Source organism: Triticum aestivum, chromosome 6D, assembly GCF_018294505.1.
Source record: "Triticum aestivum cultivar Chinese Spring chromosome 6D, IWGSC CS RefSeq v2.1, whole genome shotgun sequence".
In the NCBI taxonomy this organism is placed as follows: Eukaryota; Viridiplantae; Streptophyta; class Magnoliopsida; order Poales; family Poaceae; genus Triticum; species Triticum aestivum.
The window spans coordinates 73,713,684-73,721,819 of NC_057811.1; the positions used below are offsets into that span (position 1 = coordinate 73,713,684).

Consider the following 8,136-nt stretch of genomic DNA (forward strand, 5'->3'; position numbering starts at 1 on the left):
GCGAGAGCCCCTCCGAGATTGGATCTGTCTCTCTGTCTCTCTCTGTTTCTGCGTTCCAGATTCTGGCCTTTCATCGTTTCTTATATTCTCGGAGATCCGTAACTCCGATTGGGCTAAAATTTGGACACGATTTTTATCCGATATTGGCTTTCTTGTGGTGAAAGAAGGGGACCAACCGCCTTACAGGGTGGCCACGAGGGTCAGGGGACGCCCACCCCCCTGGGGCGCACCCCCCTGCCTCGTGGCCCCCTCGGGCATCGTCTCACGTTGATTCTTCTTCCCAAAAATCACATATATTCCAAAAAAATATCCGTCAGTTTTTATCCCGTTTAGACTTCGTTTGATATGGATTTTCTGCGAAACAAAAAACATGCAACAAACAGGAATTGGCACTGGGCAATGGATCAATATGTTAGTCCCAAAAATAGTATAAAAAGTTGCCAAAAGTATGTAAAAGCTGTAGAATATTGGCATGGAACAATCAAAAATTATAGATACGACGGAGACGTATCAGCATCCCCAAGCTTAATTCCTGCTCGTTCTCGAGTAGGTAAATGATAAAAAAGATAATTTTTGATGTGGAATGCTACCTAGCATAATGTTGATCATGTAATCTAATCATGGCATGAATATTAAGACACGAGTGATTCAAAGCAATAGTCTATCATTTGACATTAAGACAGTAATACTTCAAGCATACTAATAAAGCAATCATGTCTTTTCAAAATTACATGGCCAAAGAAAGTTATCCCTACAAAATCATATAGTCTGGCTATGCTCCATCTTCACCACACAAAATATTCAAATCATGCACAACCCCGATGACAAGCCAAGCAATTGTTTCAAACTTTTGATGTTCTCAAACCTTTTCAACTTTCACGCAATACATGAGCGTGAGCCATGGATATAGCATTATAGGTGGAATAGAATATGATGGTGGAGGTCGTGTGGAGAAGATGCGGCTAATCAACGGGCTATGGAGATGCCCATCAATTGATGTCAATGCGAGGAGTAGGGATTGCCATGCAACGGATGCACTAAGAGCTATAAGTGTATGAAAGATCAAACTGAAACTAAGTGGGTGTGCATCCAACTTGCTTGCTCATGAAGACCTAGGGCATTTGAGGAAGCCCATCTTTGGAATATACAAGCCAAGTTCTATAATGAAAATTCCCACTAGTATATGAAAGTGATAACTCAAGAGACTCTCTATATGAAGAACATGGTGCTACTCTGAAGCACAAGTGTGGTAAAAGGATAGTAACATTGTCCCTTCTCTCTTTTCTCTCATTTTTTAGGCTTCTTTGGCCTCTCTCTTTTGGGGGGGCTTCTTTGGCCACTTTTATTTTGATAACCTCACTTGGGACAATGTTCTAATAATGATGATCATCACACTTTTATTTACTTACAACTCAATATTACAACTCGATACTAGAACAAAGATATGGCTCTATATGAATGCCTCCGGCGGTGTACCGGGATGTGCAATGATCTAGCGTATCAAAGATACCAAAAAATGGACAAGCCATGAAAACATCATGCTAGATATCTTACAATCATGCAAAGCAATATGACAATAAATGCTCAAGTCATGTATATGATGATGATGGAAGTTGCATGGGAATATATCTCGGAATGGCTATGGAAATGCCATAATAGGTAGGTATGGTGGCTGTTTTGAGGAAGATATAAGGAGGCTTATGTTTGATAGAGCGTATCGTATCACGGGGTTTGGATGCACCCGCGAAGTTTGCACCAACTCTCGAGGTGAGAAAGGGCAATGCACGGTGCCGAAGAGGCTAGCAATGATGGAAGGATGAGAGTGCGTATAATCCATGGACTCAACATTAGTCATAAAGAACTCACATACTTATTGCAAAAATCTATTAGTCATCGAAACAAAGTACTACGCGCATGCTCCTAGGGGGATAGATTGGTAGGAAAAAACCATCGCTCGTCCTCGACCGCCACTCATAAGGAAGACAATCAATAAATACCTCATGCTCCAACTTTGTTACATAACGATTCACCATACGTGCATACTACGGGAATCACAAACTTCAACACAAGTATTTCTACAATCCACAACTACCCACTAGCATGACTCTAATATCACCATCTTTATATCGCAAAACTATTGCAAGGAATCAAACATATCATATTCAGTGATCTACAAGTTTTATGTAGGACTAGCACATATGCCCGTGCGTTGCAACGGGAGAGATTTTTTTGCGGGAAGCATCGGAAGAGATAATTGATGTGTCCATCAAAACGTTCTCCACAACAGTGGCGCGACAGAGTGGAGAGCTGTGGTGTTCTCATGGGTCATGTTTTGTCCACTAGATGTTTATAGTAGTGGGGTTACTCCGAGTGGCGGTCACTACCCAACTCGTGCCTTCTTTTTCCTTCAGGTCCACCTCCTTGTCGAGGTTGTGATGACCTCAAGATTTTTTTTAAAACATACGAGCATTTTTTTGGGAAAAAGCGTTAATTTCTGGAAAAATGCAAAAAAACATGAAATAGGAAGGTTTAAATTCACAAACATTTTTTGAAAACATGACCATTTTTAAGGTGGAGAAACGGACATTTTTCGAATTTGTGAACAATTTTTTCAAACTTGTATTGAACATTCAAAACCATTTTGAAAAATGAGTTTTTTATCACGAACATTATTTTGAATTTGTGAACATTTCAATAAAAATAATATTTCTCGAATTTCTATTATTTTTAAAATGAAATTTATTTTAAAAATCTCGAAAAAATTGTATTTTTTTAAATGCGAACATTTTTTGAATTTCGACAAAAATTTGAACCAAAATAGAAATTTAAAGTTCCAAATATTTTTGAAAATGGGAACAAATTTTTAAATTCAAAGATTTAAAGAAAATTATTAAAAAACGAAATTTGGGAAAATTAAAAAATAAATTTATGGAAAAGGATAATATAACTTGGAAGGGACAATTGAAAAATAGAAAAAAGAAAGAAAAACTGAAATGGGCCGGCCCAACATTAGGCGACAGATGGGAAGCTCCAACTATATGTCGCTCCATGCGACAAATAAGGTCCTCAGCAGCATTCGCAGGATATAAATGTGTGCCTTTTCTGGGCCTTAGCGTGTGCGGCCCACGTATGAAATTTTGGACAAAACTCTTTTGTTTTCTTTCCTAGCAGTTGTACCACAAAAATTTAGTACCACCTCGGATATAAAAAATATATTTTCAGTGGTGAACGGATGAAAAAATTGGTGAAATGCACCTTGCTTTATTAGTAGGTATAGATTTAATGACTAACCATGTGAATGACTAGTTCCTGTCAACTCTCTAAATGATATAAGTGAAGCAAGAGAGTTTAATTCTTTCTACAAAAGTTGTGCCCACGCTCTAACAAATATAAGTGAAGCAACAGAGCATTCTACAAATGGCGGTTTTCTATGTGATGAGAAACAGGCAATCCAAACTTCAAATGATATAAGTGAAGCACATAAAGCATTCTATAAAGCCATACTCAAAAGATATAAGTGAAGTGCAAAGAGCATTCTATAAATCAACCATGGACTATCTCATACCAGCATGGTGCATAAAAGAAAAGTGAAAACTAAATGCAAAAGACGCTCCAAGATTTGCACATATCACATGAACGAAACGAGTCCGAAAACATATCGATACTTGTTGAAGAAAGATGGGATGCCTTCCGGGGCATCCCCAAGCTTAGATGCTTGAGTCTCCTTGAATATTTACTTGGGGTGCCTTGGGCATCCCCAAGCTTGAGCTCTTGCCTCTCCTCCTTTTCCTCATATCGAGACCTCCTCGATCCTCGAACACTTCATCCACACAAAACTCAATAGAAAGTTCGGTAAGATCCGTTAGTATAATAAAGCAAATCACTACTCTAAGTACTGTTGCAAACTAATTCATATTTTGTTTTTGCATTGTAGCTACTGTAATATAACTTTTCCATGGCTTAATCCACCGATAGAAATTGATAGTTTCATCAAAACAAGCAAACTATGCATCAAAAACAGAATATGTCTTAAACAGGACAGTCTGTAGTAATCTGAACATTCACCATACCTCTGGTACTCCAAAAATTCTGAAAAATTAGAAAAAATAAACAATTTATATAGAAAGACAGTGCAAAAAGTTTCAGAACCGTTTGACGTTCCAGTAAAAAATGTAAAATCGCGCACTACAGCCAAAGTTTCTGTCTTGCACCGCATAAACCAACAAGCAATGTGAACATCCTAAAGGCAAATCTTGGCACATTATTTTTATTTTTAAACTTTATAAAAGCACACAACAGAAATGAATGGCTCTCTAAAACTTTCAGGTTGTCTCCCTAGCAGCGCTTTCTTTAAAGCCATTAAGCTAGGCATATAGTGCTCAAGTAATGGATCCACCCGGATCCCAAGGTATATCAAAGCCAATCTATTACATATAAAAAGTAATTAACGGGTTAACCAGAAGCAAGAGAAATGTTGTAAAATCCTACGTTAATTAGAAAATGCCAACCCTTGATATAGAGGGTCTCTTAAATTAGGAAACCCTGGCCGTACGATCCGCGTAACATAATATGGTGGACCTGAGACCTTTTTTTTTTGCAAAATTCACGAGACAACTTAGATGGGAGTGCATGAAAGTTATCTGACAGATTAACATGTTTTATTCCCTCAAAAAAACAACCTGCATTATTTAGATCTCAACAACCCGTACAAAAATTTAGATCTCAACCTGAAAGTCAAAAAAAAAAAAAACAGATCTCAACCTTACGCGTACCTACACAGCGAATGATTAAAAGAGAAGAAAGTTTCAATGTTTTTATGAGAAACCCTCTCCAACATCAACAGCCATGTAGCCCTCTCCAATCCATGGCACGCACGTCCACTGTCCCACGGGGTTCCCCTCGATCGTGATTAGCTCCTCTTCAATTCCTTGCACGCATGCCCGCGTCCCATGGGTTTCACCTCGATCTCCAGTTCTCCGCCGCGTTGATTTGTGTGACATACAGAGAGAAGATGTCACCGGCGGCTGCCAAAATCATCAAATCTCATAGCCACCAGATTTACGTGGATGGGCTGTGGCAGATTCATTGACCTATGTAGCAGAGAAGATTGCGTTGGCGGCTGGCCAAATCATCAACTCATCGTCGCCAGATTTAGGTGGATGCAGATGGGATGACGTGCATAGCAGAGACGATTGCGCGAGGCGGTCGTGCAAATCCGGACCTCAACATCACCGGATTTACACGGATGTGCTGCTGATTGGCTCAGGTAACTGGCAGAGAAGCTGCATGGCGGCTGCCCAAATCATGAATTCAACGTGATGCTAGCAGATTTATTGATGTACAAAACATACTGCTCGCTTTTCATGCATGTGTGTATCTCCTTCCTCAACAGTTCGTGAAATACATGATGCTGCCACCCATCCATCCGTTATTCATGTTCCCGGTCGCTTAACAAGGAGTTGCTGGTGTGCCAGCTTTAGAAGGTAATTGTGTGATTATTGTTTATTCTTTTAACTTTCTATATACGTATGTACCTTGAGGAAAGAGGTGGAGGAGCTTTGGGGCAATATATCAAGAGAGAATATGTGAGGCATAGAATCCCAGTAAAACTCAAGTCGTTAGGGAGACACCAAACGATCCCAACACTGGGCTATGATTCCATCCAGTATGTACCTTGATTCGATCTAGGGAATTATATCAATAAAAATTTGGAAAAATATGAAGTCGACTCATTGAGTGTTATAGCATGCAGTGTCTCAAGGTAGTTTATTCGACTCGGCGACTATGGCATTAGCAGCACCAATTTATTTTCCCTACACTATAAACTCTACGTAAAAAAGACAATGCAGAGTGATGCTTAATTAATGAAATTAAGTGAAATAGAAAAAAAAATATAGTTCGTGTTTCAGATGCCATGCATAAATCTCAACACTCCAGTAAGACACCCTATGTCGATGAAACTGTTAGTCTTATCCAACCTACATGCATCCTTGCGTTACATGAGATATATACATCATGGCAGAGAATAATGAGTTGCAGAAAGTGTATTTTTTTTTCATACAATATGTTCATTTTGAGAGATGTATTTCCATGTTCAGATCATGCAACTGTACGGATATGTTTTCTTGTAGGAGAAGAGGATGGACGTTGTGGCTGGCTGGCCGGAAGAAGGAACACGGTATTTTCTAACGTTCTGTCTTCCATGCGTGGATCTTGACCTCTCCGTGGTCATCCTTGAGCTGCCGGCCCTCTCATCTGTGTGGCCTTAAGTCTTCTCCAATAGCTCCGCCAGGAAGAAAATTTTGTATAGTGCCCAGGTGAATATGAACTCCTTTTCTCCATCATAGTCAGGCGCATCGCTACTGTCCTGGTCTTGACGGCATAGCGTTGGCCTAAATTACGGCTGTGCTATCTTGCTAGCTATGATGCTGATGCAAGGTATGCATAGATATTCTCCAATTCCAATCTGCATAATGCATTGCTCTTCATGTTCATATTACTATTCTGCAATTCCATCCTATATATATGCTGATGCATTAGCAGCATTACCAAGTCCAAGTCTGCGTGCATCCATAGGAAAAAAGAGTCAAGTCTGCATGCAAAGGTATGCATCGATATATCATCTTCCAAATTTCCAATCTACATACGTACTGATACATAGTCCAGGTCTGCATGTTGATATTGCTAGGAAGAGTTTGCAACTCAGTGTAACTAAAACAGTCTGTGATATTAGATACTCATGGCATCCTCGCTGCCGATGACACACGACACTTAAAGAGGCAACAGAATTGAGGAACGAACCTGTGAAATAAGCAAAGCATGATGGGTCGGGGAACGAGCCAGCAACGAAAGCGTGGATGCGCGGGCATGGTAGCGGAACAAGCCTGGAGATTTTCTGGCCAAGCTATTCAATAGCATCGCCTTCATGATCCCGTGAAGCATCTACTAATGGTGTTCTGATGAGTAAATAATTGCAGATGTGTGATTCGTTCTAGATCACATGGTGTTTTGATCCACTTATGCTAAATAATTTAGTGTTCTTGCATAGCACCTCAATTGGATGTGGAAAAATAATTTTATTTTTAGTTACACACATGCTCAATTGTTTAGCGTCCTGGTAATTTACTAATTGCAGATGTACGATTTAGTGTTATGCCCTTACTTGGAATATTACTGCCACAATATGGATGAGTTGTCTAGGTATTTGAAAACATTTGAGATGTTTATGGGACCTTCCTGGTGTAGGTCGGCGTAGTTTCAGTTTCACCGAGGCAACAAAAGAACATGGTAATCAGGGTCCGAAGGTAGGTAGTCACATACATTTATCTTATATAATGTGCCATTGAGTCTATTGCGCTGATGGCAAATTAGAGATGTGTACAGAAGCAAGTAACATGTTGATTTGTGAGTAATTATTGTGTAAACATTCTTCATAGGACTGCCGATGTGGCGCTGACAACGGACGAAGAGAAATTCAGAAGGATAGAAATCCAACTCCTCAGTCCTCAAATACACCCATTATTCACTCGGTTGATTTATGAGCACCTATTGTGCACTGCACTCCATACATCTATGTCTATGCCTATTTTTATTTATTTTTTGCCAATGCAGAAGACCAAATGATTTATGCCAATGTTGGTTAATCATTTAGTATGCTTGCCTGTCACAATCTCTTTTCACTTTAGAGTTTTTCCTCTCTCTAATGTTCCCTCGTAGATATAACTAGCGTGTCTTTATAATTCTTATCAATTTTCCAATATTTTGTTCTGAGATCAAATTACAGTGGCGACTTTCTATTCTGTTTGATACAGGCTACTACTAGCACTCTGGGACAAAACCATTAATTTATGGTTTAATTGTAGGTTGCTTCAGTCACATAGTGGTGTAAATGGGAAGCAAAGGAGTGCTATGCTTAGAACCTTTGGTACAACTACTTATTAAAATGGTTAATACACTATGTACCTTTTGTGGTTCTACAGATTGTCACTGAATAAACTATGTGTCATCCATGAGGGCTGTGTATATATAATTGTTACTCCCTCCACTCCAAAATTATTGTAGTGGTTTTTGTTCTTCACTTTCTAAACATAATATTTCTGAGCTTAAAAAGATGCACTCCTTGGTGGATAAATTGGC

The 8,136-nt window shown here is 39.3% G+C and overlaps 1 long non-coding RNA gene across 2 annotated transcripts; it reads left to right on the forward strand.

Moving 5' to 3' along the window:
- Positions 1-4,783: 4,783 nt before the first annotated feature.
- On the forward strand, positions 4,784-7,291 carry LOC123141121 (uncharacterized). 2 transcript variants are annotated; one of them, XR_006470175.1, is made up of 4 exons: positions 4,784-5,266; positions 5,393-5,483; positions 6,132-6,604; positions 6,734-7,291. It is a non-coding gene; the product is annotated as an uncharacterized lncRNA (long non-coding RNA). The 2 variants fall into 2 exon arrangements; XR_006470174.1 differs by having other exon boundaries at positions 6,132-7,291.
- Positions 7,292-8,136: the final 845 nt, after the last annotated feature.